The sequence below is a fragment of the Oenanthe melanoleuca genome, chromosome 3, assembly GCF_029582105.1.
Source record: "Oenanthe melanoleuca isolate GR-GAL-2019-014 chromosome 3, OMel1.0, whole genome shotgun sequence".
NCBI classification, from domain to species: domain Eukaryota; kingdom Metazoa; phylum Chordata; class Aves; order Passeriformes; family Muscicapidae; genus Oenanthe; species Oenanthe melanoleuca.
Genome location: NC_079336.1, coordinates 59,176,663 through 59,193,891, shown reverse-complemented (window position 1 = coordinate 59,193,891; position 17,229 = coordinate 59,176,663). Strand labels below are relative to the sequence as shown.

General features: G+C 41.9%; 1 protein-coding gene across 2 annotated transcripts in view; it reads right to left on the bottom strand.

Annotated features, from left to right (window-relative positions):
- Positions 1-17,229, bottom strand: part of HIVEP2 (HIVEP zinc finger 2) — a 132,722-nt gene that overhangs the window by 88,781 nt on the left and 26,712 nt on the right. For both annotated transcript variants that reach the window (XM_056486291.1, XM_056486292.1), the window contains exon 2: positions 12,094-12,199. The gene's annotated coding sequence lies outside the window, so the exon portion shown is untranslated. The remainder of the gene's footprint in view (positions 1-12,093; positions 12,200-17,229) is intronic.

Genomic DNA, 17,229 nt, shown 5'->3' with positions numbered 1-17,229 from the left:
GGTTTTTTCATGTTGCTCAATAACCAAGGAAAGAACACAAGGATCAAGCTCATAAAGCATGCTTTAAAATCCGGTTTATTGAAAAAAATACAATTACCAAATCACATTGTTTCATCTTTTGTACTTCTTAAACAACAGGGAAAAAAGGTACAAATCTCATAGAGACTCTCCAGGGATTTCTCCTCAAAAGACAGTTTCACTTGTTATTTATATCCAAATTCCTCCCTTCCTGGACTCCCTCAAACCATCATCCTTTATCTTTTATCTCTGGAATACGTTAAACTATGAAAAAAGCATTATCTTGCCAACTTGGCATAAGAAGAGGGGGATATCTCTCCTTCCTCTTATGGGAATGCCTACTGAAATGAAAGTTTTTGGGTCACTCCAGCTTGACTGACAAATCTGACTCTTCTTTTACTGACATCTCCTTTTCCTATGAAAAGTTCAAAAGTTCATTTGCAACAATCTGATGTCTTAGCTTGCTACACCAGCCTCTGGGTTACTTAATCAAGAAATTAGATTTCTGCAATGCATGGCAAGTACACTCACCGCAGTCAGACGAAGAACTGTTGCTAATTAACAAAAATGCCAACATACAATTATTTATTATATTAATTAATGAAAGCACATATAAGCAGCCTATCTGTAAGAAGTTAGATGCAATCTCTAGCAGACTTCCTGCTGCTGTGCTGCCAGTTTCTCGGTGCAACTGTGGCCATTATTAATTAAATAAATAATTTACCCTGGAAGATTTCATTGAGTGCCAGACACAAGCACCAGGGCTGGGTGAAAATAAATCACTGCCGGCAGCATGCCAGTACTCGTTCCTAGAATCTATGGAAAACTGCTACTTCCCTACAGCAAACATTCTGCATAACCATTCTGCACAGTTCAATTGATCCCTGCAACAGCATGATAGTAAAAACCCCCTCCATTTCCATGCCTTTTAAGACAGTATTTCACATTCTTTTAATTTCATTCTCCTCATACTTGCTGGCTTTTTGCATCAATTTTGCAGCTTCTTGTACAGAATCATCTTCTTAAAATTTTATTTATTTAGGGTTAAAGTCTTCCTCAATGCCAGCTCTTGGTATGATGCTGACCCAACTTCATCCCTTGAAGTCACCATATTAATGCTCTGAGTCTCTAACCATACCTGGCTTAAATTTCCTCCATATTCCTATCAAACTCAAGTTACTTCCTTCTCTACTGGTTCCTCTTGTCAGGACACATAAATCCTGCTTTTAGTTTTTAACATTTACTGTACTACACTGCTATTTAGGCATTTTCATAACCACAGAAAAAAATAGGAAAGTTCCCAGTTTGTGCTGTGATGTCAATCTATTTTAAAACCTATTGCAAGATACCACGACAAATATTATGGTGTGACTTCAATACCTGACAGCAGTGTAAACATCAGCAAGTTTTCCTGGGCAATCACAGGCATCTCAATTATCTGGATACTGTCTCAGCAAAAGGGCAGCCTGACTTACCGTATGGTCAATGACTTTCTATGCATTAGTAATTTTAGAAAACCTAGACAGGAAAAAGAGTCCTTGGTTGCTCCTTCAGAGAAGACTTCTCCTTACATTTTTGTGGTCAATTTACTGTTCCTGTTCAGAAGAGTTCAGACATTCTGGGGGGGTCTGTGCTCACCACTCCTGCCCCACATACCAGATCCAAAAGGTGAGCTCCTGGTCAGGTTTCATTTGCTATTCCCCAGTCTTTCAAAGAATTTGTTTTTTTCCTGCAAATTTTGGCAGTCAGCGTGTGACACTTCTAATATAAAAAAACACACTGGCATTTCAAGAAAAAGCCAGCCACCTTGATGGGGCTGCTCCCCTGAGGAAAAACCGACGGGAACACATTCTTCTCTGCATACATTTTTACCCTAAGGCACATAACCTCCCAAGCGTTCCACAGCTCCCAAAACTCTGCTCGACCACCTACCCACTCTTTGGGCTGACCCAGAAAAGCAGCAGAGAAGCAGCAGGCACGGCAGGGAGGAAGCAGCAAGCACAGCCTGCAGAGCAGCGCCGCGTGGGAAGAGCCGCTGGCCGGGCACAAAGAGGGTCAGCCACGGCTCGCCCTGGAATGAGAGTGACAGGGTCGGACCACAGAGGTCATGAGAAGAAAGGCTGGGGAAGAAAGAGCACACCAAGGGAAAGAGCTTTCTTCTTCTACTGCAGCTAACTCCCCTAAATTCCCTCCCTCCTCCTGGTTCCCCAGTTTCCAAAAATAACCTATACAAAGGCAAAAAACTGCAGAGGCAGGGAGCCTTAAAAGAGCTGCAGTTGGAAGATACAAAAAGGTGGCAAGGGAATTTATTTAAGAGGAAAAAAAAGCCCAAGAAAAAAGAGACACGTTCTTTTTGGGAAAGAACAGTGACATCTTTCAGTGTGAAGCCATTTCAGCAGGGATGTAGGTCAATGGCTGAAACCAGAACCTGCAGGGTCTCAGGTCCTGGGGACTGGTGTGGGCAGCCACAGCAGCAAAGCAGCCAGAGGGGCCTGGGGGTTGTTTGGCCTCTCCCCAAGAAGCTGGAGAAGGCTGGGGCTGGTCGTGCCCTCACATGCTGCAGCTCAGCAAATGGTTCCTCTTTAGGCAGCCATACATTTAATGTTTCTGGTGTCAGAAGATGCTTCACATTAGCCCTTAACAGTAAAGACACCTTAACGTGGAAAACATCTCTTAATGACTAAGAGAGTCAACTGCAAATATTTGCACCCAAAGAATTCAGTTCCTCCCACATCAAAGCAACCTCCTAGAAAACTGATTATAAACAAATTAAAAAACAACTAGCATGCCTATCAAAAATAATTGTTTTGCTGCTGGCAAAGAATTACAGACTCAAGAGGGCCTGAAACAAACACTGAGGGCTAAATTTGATTCCTAATTGCTAGACTTGACACCCAGGTGAGAGTAGGTAAAAAAAACTACTCCTGCTATGCAGAAATGGTTGTCCTGTTCACACAGCATCTGTGTTAAGGTTGGTGTTCCTCTAACAACTGAAAATTAATTCAGGTACAGGTTGAGAGATTTGGGGTTACACAAACATCAGCCATCATAATTTCCACATCACACTGGCTTTGATTTCAGGTGTATTACAGAACTCCAAAGCCACATGCAATTTTTATGTCTCTGCTTCTCAACTCTGATCTAAATAAGCAAGTCTCAGCACATCTCTGCATCACTACAGTCAGATACAGGAATATCCCAAAAAGCAGCAAGACCATACTCACTGTCAAAGGTCTGTTTTCACCAACATCTCCTCCTTGTGCCTTTCACCACTTGCTTTCTCTATAGGAGGAAAAATTATTAAGGTCTCCAGCTCTCTCCTGTCTCCATGCTTTTAACATTAAATACTACCACATACTGCAGAGCATGTTGGAGACGAGTGCCCAGAGAACCATTCCTCTTCCTGTACAACAAACCCACTGTTTTGAATGCACATTTCTCCACCTCTGCAGATACCTGTTATCTTCTTGCATTTCAGCAGTGACATTCCAAAAAGTCTGGAGAAAATTGGTAGGTGGCTCTGAGGAGGAATTCTAGATGATGCCCCAAGCTTAGCCCTTGGGTGTTGCATGGCCACTGTTAGCCAGGATTTGAGCCTCAGCCTGGCACACACTGGTACCACTGCCCACAAAACAATCTATTTCAGAGAAAGCATGTTTCTCATCTTACTGGTCTGAGAAGAGTTTAAAAATATAAAGCAAATACTGCCTAAGTCTTTTGAAAAGAAGAAGCAGAAATGGCAGAAATTATTTGGAGCTTTGGATAGGGTTTAAATCTCATATTTCTGATCTCTTTCTTCCCTTTTGTGCTTAAGTAACCATTTTCAAACAACACAGCTAGCAATGCCAATGAGCTGTTCCACAGCAATCTTCTTCAGCCTCCTATCAAGATGGAAGTCACCACAACCTGAGAAAACATCCCCTGGCAAGCAATGGCACTAAGTGGGCCAAGCCATGCCTCCTTCAGAGAAAGCAGCAAAGCTGTTGAGAGAGCAGCATTTTTAGGAGTGAAGTTTAGGAGAGTGGGAAGAAGACAGCTTCACACAGCCTTAGCTGTTTTTCCCAGCAGAGCAGAGCTTGAGAAGGAAAAACACCACAAGCCTCTCATCTCCTCTGGCTTGCCACAAAACAGGGGTGTATTTTTCAGCAGGATCCTCTGAGTCTGACACCGAACTTAGCTCAACTGACATGAAATGTTAATGTTTAGGAACAAGGTAGGTGGAGAGGAGGAGGAAAGAAGACATTCATTATTTGATGCAGAATTCATTCAGAAGATTCTTTTTCACAGCCAGAACTAAAATTTCCATTCAGCTCTTTATTTCTGGTAGCTAGATAGCTTGAACAACTGGAAGAGGGATCTAGAGGGAGCCCTTACCCCTGCCTGCATGGCAACAGCTGTTCCTCAGATACCTTCAGAGAGAAGCAAGCACATCTTTGACTGTCAGACTTCAGATGCAGGATGAGCAATTTTCCTTGGGGATATTCATACTGGCTTTAGGCTTCCAGACACAGTGTACCGAAAAGATCTGCCTCCAACCACCCATTCTGGTGCCTGTAGCAGCCTCCCAGTATGGCCCTACTGCTCCTCACCAGACCCCAAAATCTCCATAAAAAGAAGGTCACAATCTTAGCAACTACTATTTAAAATAGGCTGGACCATGGTATGAAATTCATCCATGTATTTTATGTATTTTCTTCTCTTCATGTCAATCTGAATTCTCCTTCCTCTGGTACCTTCTCCCACTCTGTGTATTTTAATTTTCTTGCTCTGTTTTTTGTTTTGTTTGGTTTTGTCTGCATTACACGTGAAGACCAGCTTTCCCCTCATAGGCACCAGAGGAACATGTCTTTTTGTTGCTGTGCTCTTCCCAGCCCTGCTTTTTCTCTAATCACCCTTCTGCCTTTGCTCTGTTTCCTTTCTCTTCCCATCCTTGATTTCACTCCTCCTTTTCTTCTTTCTTTGATGTTCCTCTTGGTGCTTTCTCCTCATCCTTCCTGCCAAGCTGAGGCACTCCCTGGGAAGGTGCTGACAAAGAGCAGCTGGGCTGTTTGGAGGGTTAGATCAGGTAGGGACACCTACAAAGGAATCCTTCGGCTCTCTTGCTACATTGTTGGCTGGAGTGATTCCTCCTCTTCATTTAGGGTTGTATACACAGCAGGCCCCTTGTGAAAACTCAGGAAAATGAAGGTGTGACAATTTGGGAAGCATATGCCAGTATTTAATGAGCTTCCTTGTTTTGGGGGGCTGTGCAGATATCAGAAGCCACAACAACAGCAAAATTGTGAGGATGTCAACTGCAGCATTACCTGGGGACTTGGTCTTACCAGTGCTGCTCTCTCTAAGAAAGAGAACATTTAAAAATGACACCTTCTTTCTTTGCAGCTCTACTGCCTGGAGGGTGAAATCCACCCCTTTGTGGAATGCCAAGACAGGATCATTTCAATACTATTTATTCCATTAGAAAAGATTTACCCACGTTGCACTGGTCTCCTGAAGAGGGTGAAATTTCCTCCAAGCAAAATCTCAAACACAAGCTTCCCACTGCAACGGAAGCAAGGCTTGTTTTTAAGGAAAAATATATTCCTGCTGCTATTTATCAACAAACAAACAAAAGCCCCAAACCAAATTTTTAAAAAGGAAGAAAAGGATACAGATTAAAAGAGAGATTAATTTTATTTCTCCTCTCCTCTTGCACAGCTACTTCCAACTGCAGAGCTAAACTCTCCCCCCAGTTAGACAGAGAAACCTTGCTGAAATCTCTAGGCTAGATCCACTGGTATGCTCTGGCTGCTTTGCCTGTTTTAGCAATACAGAGCAGCTGTAAATCCAGTTTAACTTGCCACTTCTGTCAGCTTTACCATGCCAGATTAGCACTGCTGTTAGCCTCACAAATGCCAACATCTGGAGGTTCTCCTACTGCCCAGTCTGACTTAAAACCTTGCAAATCTGCAATTCATCCACCCATCAGCACAGCTGTCAGGATCAGCCTGAGGTAGGTTCTTCACCCTGAGCAAAATGTATTTATCACAATCCCCCATCCTACATTTCTGCAGTCAACCAAGCAGATCCAAAATTCACGTAATGATCAGGTCTCAGTTATTCCCTGGCTGATTGCCCAGTTGTTCTGGAGGGTGACTCCTGACCTCTCTGGGAGCAGGTGCCTTTCTAGGTGCCTTTCTAGGTCTGTGAATCCAAGTCAGCTGGGAAAACAAAATACACTGTTTCTTTGTACTTTTATATTTCTTTGGATGTCAGGAAACAGAACTAAGTCTTGTTTCCTGCTCCTCAGCCAGGAGAGGTAGGGGAAACTGGAAGTAGATGTAGAGAAAGGCAGAAAAAGGGCAGATCAAAAGGATCAAGGAAAATAATAATAATAATAAAAAAACCACCAAACAAACAAAACCAACTACCCACCCACTGCTTCACTCTGCTCTGTAAAGCAGTACATCTTGGAAACAATATGTCCCTCCACCCCCATCCCAAGTCTTTCTCTCTAGGGATATACAACCTTCTCAAGGATTAATATTATTTTCTTGCAACATTCAAGTGCTGCTGCACTTCCAGTCTTATTAAAAAAACATCCAGAACTCCAGTTTCTTCATTTGCTTTTTGCCTGATAAAAATATATGTAAAAAAGAATCAGGGAGAATTGATGGGGGGAAGCAGGTATATTCATGTCAGCTTTGATTTTCCAAGAACAAAGGCTTTACTTTATATATAAATAAGTTGAGAGGAAAAATTTGGGTGCATTTATTTTTGCCCAGCTCAGTCCCTACCCCTCACTCTGAATGCATTGATACATCCACCTTCAGCACAGCCGGGCCCTTCGTGTTGCCATGGAACTGAAACCTGTGCAGTTTGGGTGGCAATCTACTTATGCTGTGCTTATGCTTTGGAAGCATACTGTTCTTACACTTCCTATAACAGAAGCAAAATCACTGCATAGCATTAACTCCCTTAGTATTTAAGGCACTCAGAGTCTCTTGCCTGCTCGTCTTCACACAGAGTTTGCTTTTTCTATCTTGCCACATGCAAATGAAACACATTTGACACAGCCATTCTCATCTTCATGAACTCAAAAAGCTCATGCTGAGCACATTAGAGAAGGTCCACTAGACCAGGGTCTTTCCCTCTTTAATAGGAGGCTTTTTTTTTCAGGCCTGCAGCAGCCGAGAAAAGGGCTGCAGAAAGCATAAGTGTATGAAATACATGTGAATACAGAAAAGTATTATCCTTCAAGGTGGCACTTTAAGCAGACTTTTGAAACCTAATAAACCTATGTATTGCTAATGCTCTTGATGCTCCTGAATATTCTTTTGTACCCATTTCCCTGGATAAACAAATTACACTATAAAGATCCTGCAGTAGGAACCAAATCTTTCAATACCTTTCTTTAATAACCTAAGCTGGTGGAATATCAGTGGTAAACACAGCTTTGGGCACTTCATTTAGAGAAAAAACAAAGTCAGTACAATTCTGTGTCATCCTACAGATTCAGCCTACAGTGATTATCTTCAGCAGATCTGAGCCTTTTGCCAAAGCTTCTGAAAACGCCTGTACACGGATTGCAAATACAGAGTTTTTATGTTCAAAGCAAAAGCAGAGTACAAAAATATCCAAGTCCATTATAAAAAATATTACCATAGTAAATGAATCAACAAACAAACAAATAGCCATTCATGTACATAAACATTGGATCTGTACCTGCAGAAACAACTGGAAGCCAGTCCATGGTCTGAAGCCAGCTTGAAGCTTTTTTTGTCCCAAGTTAAATATTTGCATAGTATTAAGCTTAAAATTAAAGCATTTGCTGAAGAAACTTGCTGACTTGTGTATATGGAAAAACAAGAGGGAATTTACTGTCCCTGCACACTGGGGCAGATTCTTGGGATGCCTTCTCTTTCCCATGAATTCCTGGACAGCAGAGAGACAGACAGACTACCGACCAGGGAATTCCCCTCTTGGTTTCCGGAGGATTTTGTGTGCAGGCTGGACAGAGAGGCAATAACCCAGGTAGTGACTTTATGAAGGCAGCATTTGTTGCTTTGGTGCCTGCCCCTCGACCACCTGGTAACACTCCTTCCTTTTAGCATTGTCCCAGCTCAGAAAAGCCCCATTCACCCAGCACCTCCACCCGTGCAGGTTGGACAGTCCCTGTGCTGCTCCTGGCCCCCCCATTCCTGGTATGCCAGCCACAGGCAGGCTCTGGCCATCACTGCCCCAGGGACAGGGCTGGGGGCTGCTCACAGAGGGGCTTTCTGAGGCAGGGCTGGCCACCCCACTTGCCAAAATAAGGCACAGAAGCTCTGCTGTCTCTGTGTGTCTGCCAGGCCAGAGCAAGGCAGCTGATCCTCTGTCCCTAGATGCTAGTGGGTCACACGCCTGTGAGTGCCTGTGTTTTTGGGTTCCCTCTTGTGTCCTCTGCAGAGGGCAGAGCTGTGCTGGCAGCATAAGCTCTCTCTCCTCCCTCCATCCTCAGCACGAGTCTGACAGTCACACGGCCTCATCGCTGCGTCCATTACCTCCAGTGCACGTAAGGCTCCCGCCATCAGCTTTCCAGCTACAGGAAAATGTATATTGAGCTGTGATGAAAGGCCAGTGCAATGTCAAGAGCATTAAAAGGACTCCAGGGACTGATTAGAGTCAAAAAGGAAAGGATTTATGATGGTTAATAAAGTTAAATCTGCCAGAGTTCTGCTTACTCTTTCCAACTGCAAGTAATCAGATCTTAAAGGAAAAATTACTAAGGTGTAAAATTATTAGGGGTATTACCATCCCATCTGAAAGAAAGCCTATGTGTTGCTATGATGCACCTGGCCAGGAGAGAGTCAGGCTCACTGTGGCACCCACACTGACACCAAGGAAGAGAGGAAAAGGAGATACATCACCTGCCCTGCCTTGGGTTAGCAGCAAGGACCTCAGTACCAATCATGTATGTCACCTGAACAGTCCCCAGTGGGTCCTCCTGGCCCCTGCCACTCCAGCTGGCAGCTGGGACAGAGCTAGGACTTCCATAGACCATGGAGCACCACACTGCACCCCAGCAACATGCATGGGCAGACAGGGAAGAAAAGCTTCCCTCTCTGCTGGCACTTCACATCCACAAGGGAAGAGGACAAAGCAAAGAAGGAAGCTCTTGCCTCTCCTGGTATGGTGTCACATATGCACCTTCTGCTGAAGAATGCAATCTATCTGGATACCATAGGACTGCTCTGAAACTTGATTTAAATGTTTCATAATCTCATGTGCCTGAAAGTTAACATAATTTTACAAGACACTGGAACTGTTTGCCCAGAGCTGCTGTGGGTGTCCCATCCCTGGAAGTGTTCCAGGCTGGATGGTGCTCTGAGCAACCTGGTCTAGTGGAAAGTGTCCCTACCCCTGGCAGGGGCATTGGAACTAGATGGCCTTTAAAAGTGCTTTCCAACTGAGGTCATTCTATGATTCTAAGAAGTTAATGATTTTCCACATTGAAATAACAACACTGAGAGAAGGCAAAGCAAAGTGGAGGGCCCAAGTTTAAAAAACCAATTATTGGGAATTTTCTATCCATATCTAAATTACATGCACTTTATTGGATCTCAAGTTTTCATTTTTCTACTGCTTAATAACCACAAATATGTTATATATACCCTTTCCATTTTGTCATTCTTTCACTATATTACATCAAATTTAATTTCCTGTGGAAGTGTGTAATCTTTTCAGTTGTCACTGTCTCAGAAGCTTTTCTGTAATAAGCAGAGCCTCGTCCTCTGGCAGGTCGATCTTTTATGAGCTGTGCTCCTGCAGATTAGTTTCCTGAAATTTGTGCAATGCTATATGAGAACTGGCAAAAGAGGAGAACCAAAATAACACTCAAAAGGAAAAATAAACATGAAAACCTTCACTTCCTTCTGACTCCTGTGTTCACCGATCAAAGGAAATTTCATTTTGATGTGTGTAGATGGCAAATCCGTGAAGATTATTGTCACGTATCAGAAGCCTCATGAGGTGTGAGACAGCCTCCCTTGCCCTACAGCTCATTAAAAGTTCAGCTGTGAGATGGCTGCTGGCTCTTTGTGCTGGGGAACACGGAGATCAGCGAGCAGCCACCACTCTGACAGCTGCCTCTCCCCACCACCTGCCCCTGGCACTCCGAGAGGTCCCAAAAAAACCACGTTCCACCAGAAAACTGAAAATGTCAACCAAGACACATTCATGCTTTTCATGATGAGATACCTGTGATGGCAGGAAAGCAGACCAGCTGGTCTGCTGGGTCCTTTCCAAACCTCTGCCCCTACAGGACATGAAACTCATCTTCTTCAAACCAGCTTTCCATTACCAATGCTTACACACACACCAAAACAACTTATTTACAAAAACACATACCAACAAATAATTCTGAACATTTGAAAATTAATCAACTCACAAGACACACGAGCAACAGAAATTCTTATTCCCATATCCCTCCTGAAAAGGTGCTTAGGTATGGACAACAGAAGAGACATCTGAACAAATACAAACAGTCTGCAAGGGGCGATGTTAACGGTGTTTGACCAGCAGAGACTAGTGAGGATGGCTACAAAGGCATGCTAGAAGCTCTGCCAGCAGAAGCAGGTTCAATGCTCTTTCACTTTAGTGGCATGTGTCACCTCTGAGAGCTTCTCTTGGAACTGTCCAGCCATATGTGGAAAACTTCACCAACCAACACACATGCTACCCAAGTTGTGAACTGCTTTCCCAAAACACACTGCATTGATACATGAAGAATGATCTTTCCTTCCTGCTCCTTATAAGACTTCTGTCTTGCTTTCCCTCTCTTACATCACTGCTGTAGCAGGGGATCATCCATATTTCTGACAGTGTCTTCAAAATTACATACAAAAATACAGTGCATTAAAGCCAGATATACACTTTCAGAGGAAACAGTCATCTCTCCTTATCACATATAACAAGCGTTTCACTAACTGAGTTCTCATTATTTTGTCTATCCATTTCCTTGTAATTCTGTTTTACCTTTGTATTTTTAATACCTTATCTCAAAGAAATGGCTAAGCAGTAAAAAAAAAATCCAAGCAGGGAACATTACTTGAAGAGAAGGTGCTAAATGCAGTGCAATTCCACTCCCATCAGCATGCAGAAACTTTTTTCAGCCAGCTTCAGTGGAAGTTGCACTGGGGCCATAAGTCATAGATGTTCCATGCTAACAGCTATGTGGTATGCTCTGAACTGCTTTAGAACCTAAAACAACAATGTAATCACTCTCATAAAACCATTTTGCCATAGTCTTACAGGACCTGAGTTTGTGTTAAAAATTTCAAGCCAGAATTGTAGAAAAGAAAAATATGCCAGCTATCAGTGACCTTATATTTTTTGCCTTGTAGGTCATAAATTGAATATCCTCCCTTCACCAGATATGGATCTCAGTCTCCATTTCCTTATATAGGGTGAGGAAAACAGGCTCAATTATGAATTTACTTCCTATTGAAATCCTGGCCAAAGATGGTGGGTGGTGTAAAGATAAACATCAAGGGAATAACTGCCATCATCTGGTTGAGTTTGGTAAAATGGAGTTAATTTACACTTCTTTAGGGACTCACTGGAGTGTGAAATTAATCTCATTTAGACTGACCAGAAACTGAAAATGGAATGAAGAAAGAAAGCAATTAAAGACCTTTCCTAAATGCAAAAAAAATACTGATGTAAGTGCAGCAACACAGTTAAAGTACAGAACAATAAATACAGTTAAAGTACAGAACCCTCCACACTAATGCTACCACTCCCTCCTTCTTAAGACAGAGAATAATCATCTGTAGATCTACATATCATCACTGTACCAGTATAATCTCGTCCAAAGGAAACATTGGTAGAATGCTTCTACCAATATCTGTGAATAAATGCATGTTCAAGTTAAAACAGTTCACTATTCTGCATACAGGCCAGGCCTAGCAGATAAACATCTGCTGGAACAGCTCCCTGTAACTGGTTGTACATGTAGCTTAACATTTACTTCAATGACTTTTAGCACCTTCTTGTTATTGTTTCTGTGTTGTTCCAACAAGCAACAGTTAATGTAAGATGCAGACGTTCACATACCGTGTACTTGTGAATAACTGGTTCCCAGAGATGTGGCAGTGATAACATTGTCATCGTAGGAGTCAAAGTAGCTCAGGGCAGATCACATGTCAGAAGAGGGTCCCACCTGAAAGTATAACAAATCCAGATACTAAGCTCATCATATTCAGAGGTTTACAGCAAGCTCTGCCAATACGTTTGTGCATTTCACACATTCATCCTGTGCTTTTTCCAGGCTCACAAAAAACATTTTGCCATTCACAATGGCAAGAAAAAGTGCCCTGATGTCGCCAAACTGTTTTGGTCCACTGCTCCAGACCATATTTCAGGCATACTATCAAGGCATTGAAAACTAGTTTTCAATATTAAAGCAGAAGCTGTTACTGTCTGGTGGACAGATACAGAATTTCAGATTTCCCATTTGTCAGGTCCTTGAAAAGCATGTAATTCCTTTCACCAGTGCATTGCCAGTTTGGCTTTGCCTTTCCTTTTTTTTTTTTTTTTTTTTCCCTAAGATTGTAAAATGATGGTTTGGAAGAAAACACAACACCAGAGCTCCCTTGTAACCTATTTTCTTGAGATCAAGGGATCTTAAGAAAGCATTTACTTCCCACTGGTGACTACAATAATCTTATTTACAATCATTTGATAATTTAAAACCACCTGGTGGGTGATTTTAAATATTTTGGTAGGTAACCAATGCTGAGATGGAAAATGAGCTTGTATTAGCAGTGCTATCTGCAATGACAAGACACACTGCAACAAACAAACAAACAATCCAATTTCTTAATCAAGCCTCCCCAAACAGAAGCTGATCTTCCTCCTACTCTACAAGCTGCATCTCATCCTAGAGTAAGCAGTTTTTAAGAAGAAATCTGGTAAATAACAAAGAATTTTCAAGAATTCAGACTGCTTCTCTGTGATGCTTCTTTGACTCTTCATGTCTCCAAAGTGGCTTGGCTCTTGCCTTTATTACACTTCAGTGAGCAGCCTCAACACCCCACAGCTCACTACATACACCTTCATTTGCTGCCACCTAAGCAAGTCAGTCTCCTATACTCTGCATTTGGTTTTCAATAACAAGCATAAAACCATGTAAAGACAAAGCTACAAAGAACACAATCCATGGGTCCAAAACAATGACAAAAAATTATTGGTGAAGGGTAGTACACTGCCCATGGGTATGATGCTACAACATAGTATCTAAAGGTTGCCTGCTCTGAAACAGTACAAAAACAGAGTAGTGCACATATTTTTGGGTATAGGCACATTTAAATGCCAGATGCTGAGCCACGGCTTGGGACCCAGCAGCAGTGAGGAAAATGGGAGCAGTGACTGCTCAGAAGGCAGCCCTGGCTGGCAGATGGTGTGGAGATCTACCTGAGTGTCAGATAGATCTGTTCTATGGAACTCCCGAAATTTTCCTTCCCAATAACTCTCCTTCACCTACAAAAGCAGAATTTCTCAAGCTGCTGAAGCCTTCCCAGAGAAATAATCCGTGATGTACCCCCCACAGAAGGATAGACACAGCCAGCTGCCTTCAAGAGAAAAACACAGTGAGACATGCAGGACATTCTTCTTTTTCTTGCAGATTTATTTGGAGTCATTTAATAATCTGTCCCTAATGACTGCACCTAATCATTTACCTTGCAAACTACCAGGACGTTTCAGGTGAATAATATAAACATTTTTCTTTTTTTTTTCCTTTGTATCTGTTAACAGTAGTGTTAGAAAATGAAAACTATCACAAATACTTTTATTTTAAAGTTCTAAATCACCATATGAATTGAAAAGAATGATCACCAGATAGCTACATCATTATCAGAAATATACAGCACACATGGAACCAAGTGAAATGCAGTCTGTCATCTCAAGTGAATCAGTTCAAACCTAACTCAAGTTGGTAGCTTGGTCACAAGCTACCTCTGGCTTCCTGCTCTCCAGTGTCCTGTAGAAAATCAGTTTGTAATTCTCCATTTGATTCCCTTCTGCCCAGATTTCTTCACTGAGTCTTTATCCTCTTCCTTGGCCAGGTCCAGATTTTCAAGGCCACCATGGAAGTCATTATGAAATGAAATGGAAATTATATGGAAGGCATTTAAGTACTTGGTTCTAGCAATTATGGAAATGGTTAGTGTTGACAGAAATCCATTGGGGACCCAGTGCTTATAATCTCAGTGGGAGAAAGACTGGGAACTAAACATACAAATCAATATAGTCTATACAGAAAGAGAAACTGGTAAGAAAATGAATACAGTTCTTGTCCAAACTGTTTATTTTCTATAGCCAGACAGTGATAATCTCTAGTGCTATCAATTAAAACCTTCATTTTCACAAGCAATGTTTTAAGGAAATGAAACATTAGGCACAGTTTAAAAAATTAATGGAAGCTGAAATGAAATTTTTGCTTACATCTTAATTCTACACATGTGTGCCATCACTTCTTAAAACTGAGTCTATATGTCTTAGGACTATCCTAAAACTGCACTTATACAAACTAAACTACAGGTAAGTTACTCCCTTGCCCCAAATTTCTCCTTTCTTACAACAAAGTACAGCACTGAAGAAGCAAATATGCAGTTTTTTGTATTATAAATATTCATATCAATGCACACAGCGAAGTCACACCAACAGAGCTACAGAGGCTTAACAACCACAACTATTTAGAAAGTCCCTAAAAAAATCATTCTTGTGCTCCAGGACTCACCAGAGTTTTAGCAATTCTTTCTCCTCATTTGAAGAATGAATGAGGACTTAAGAAATAGACAAAGAAGCTAAACCAACCAGCAGCTTAGACTGATAATATACAAGCACTGAAGTCCTTACCAAACCCAGGTCAGGAGGTATCAAGCCTCAAAAACTCTCCAGATACATATAATAGAACATATTTTATTATTAATTTCATTTAAAACTATAGCTTCTAATTTCAAAAAAAATACACCTCTTAATAGCTTTTCAGAAAAATAGAGTTTAAAATTAAATTTTAAAATGTAATTAATAATCAGAAAAAAATTTTTCTGTCCTTTCCTCTCAATAAATCTAAAGCTCAGCTATTACTTTCCCGGCACTTGTTTTCTCTTTTACAACTTCAGCATGATTTCAGTAAAGGTGAGAAAGTTGGTATTTTGTTCTTTCTGCCACCAGAAGCCGCATTACAGACACAACTGCACCTGTATGCTTTATTAGGCAACACAAAAAATGGATGGATGGATGGATGGATGGATGGATGGATGGATGGATGGATGGATGGATGGATGGATAGTAAGATATATCAGACATCCATGCAGACTGAAGCCCTCTTATCCATACAGAAGAGGCCCAGGGCTCGACAATGACACAGGCTTTTCCCAAACCACATCTTCACACACACTGCAGCTGCACTCTGGGAGGAAAACAGGAGCAGTGGTTTCTCAGTAACCGGGAATTACACCACTCATAGCGACTATTCAGTTTGCCTTTGTAACGTTGGAACACGAATAGGGCACATCAACAAGTGGGAGGGCAAGCAGGAAGAGAATGAGAGGAAGGAGATGCAGCTGCAGGCAGGGGGCAAACTGCAGTAGGGGTTCCACAGTGATGCACAGCACTCTGTGCCCAACAGCACTGGGGAATTCAGAAACCGGAAATTGGAAGCACTCCCTGGCACAAGGCTGCACAAAGGGAGTGAGGGACATGCCAGAGCTGAACAGAAAATAAAGCATGAAAATCTCCAGACAAGCTACTTTTTCCTTGACTTGCTTTGATAACCTGCAGAGAAAGCCTCTAAAATTAAAAAATACTTGTTAGACTGTCCCTGGCACAATATATTCCACCAGCACTACTTAATTAATCAAGCACATTATTCTTTGTCACTTTGTCACTCTATGACTTGCTTTGACCTTCCTCTCTTTTAGATTAATCTTTTTTGCTTGTTTGTTTTTAAATTCTGCCCCTTATTTTCATGAATATTTGTGATCACAAAATATATTAAGAGTGACAGACAGTAAACATTACTGGAGGCTGTTGCACTTGGACTGTGACTTGGACTGTGATGTGAATGATCATCCAGAGGCGGGTATATCAGCTCAGAGTTAGAAGGTCACTCCAATGCCCATCGTTCCAAAGATCAACACTTTTGAAAAACAACCTCTAAAATCAAGATCTAACACCATGAGAATTTCACAGTAATCGCTCTTTCTATTCCAGCCACAGTAATAAAACTCATTTCAGAGAACAAAAGTCATTAAACAGAAAATGTTGACAAATGAGACAGAAGATGCTGGGGATATGAAAGCACGGGAAAAAACACCCCATTCCACCCCATAGCCCATTGGGATATAACATCCCAAGTACTGGTGAGAGACTCACAGAAAAAGACAGACAGAGTCAGTCTAGAAAAGCACAAAGAGATTTGATCACTAATCACAGACAGAAACCCATCTGAAAGTCACAACTGTCTCTGCAGTCCCTGAAAGACAGAATTAAATTGGCTTAGTACTATATTCAAAACCGAATTTAATTAGCTGACATTAAGCAGGATAAGTTTGCAGTACCATGTTGCTCTGACAAGCTGTCTCCAGAAGGGTAAGTGGAAGGTAAAATCTTATTTTTCAGGATGAGATTACAGCCACGCACTGAGACAGAAGGTAATGGCATGTCTGCTGAGGGCAGCTGAAACTTGGTGCTGGTCATTTCATCTCACACTATAAAAGGATGGTATGTGATAGATGAGCCAGAAGTGGGAGTTTCAGATTCTGCACATTTATTCATATGGCTGTGCAGCTTCATCCTCCTTCTGCTGTTGCCACTTACATGAAGAAGAGAACCTCAGTGTATAACCTCTGCCAGGAGCTTTTTCTCCAGTTTCTCTCAGTCAGAGCTATCCCCTGGATTGACTACAATACCCTAGGTGCAATTTATTTTTTTTTTGTTGTTTATAAGAGAGCAAGTTGGTCCCTGGTTGGGAGAATGAGGTCTGTGCATGGGGCAGTTTCTGTGCTAACCAGGCAGGCTGACACATCTGTTTGCTGCACATGTGTTGTGTGTTTTATGGGGTCACCCACAGCACTCCTGCTCTGCTCTACCAAGACTTCTCTATGTGTACTAGAACCTGTACATCACAGTGCAGCCTGCAAACAGAGTGGTGGTGTGTGACAGCAAATAAAAGTAAACACAAAC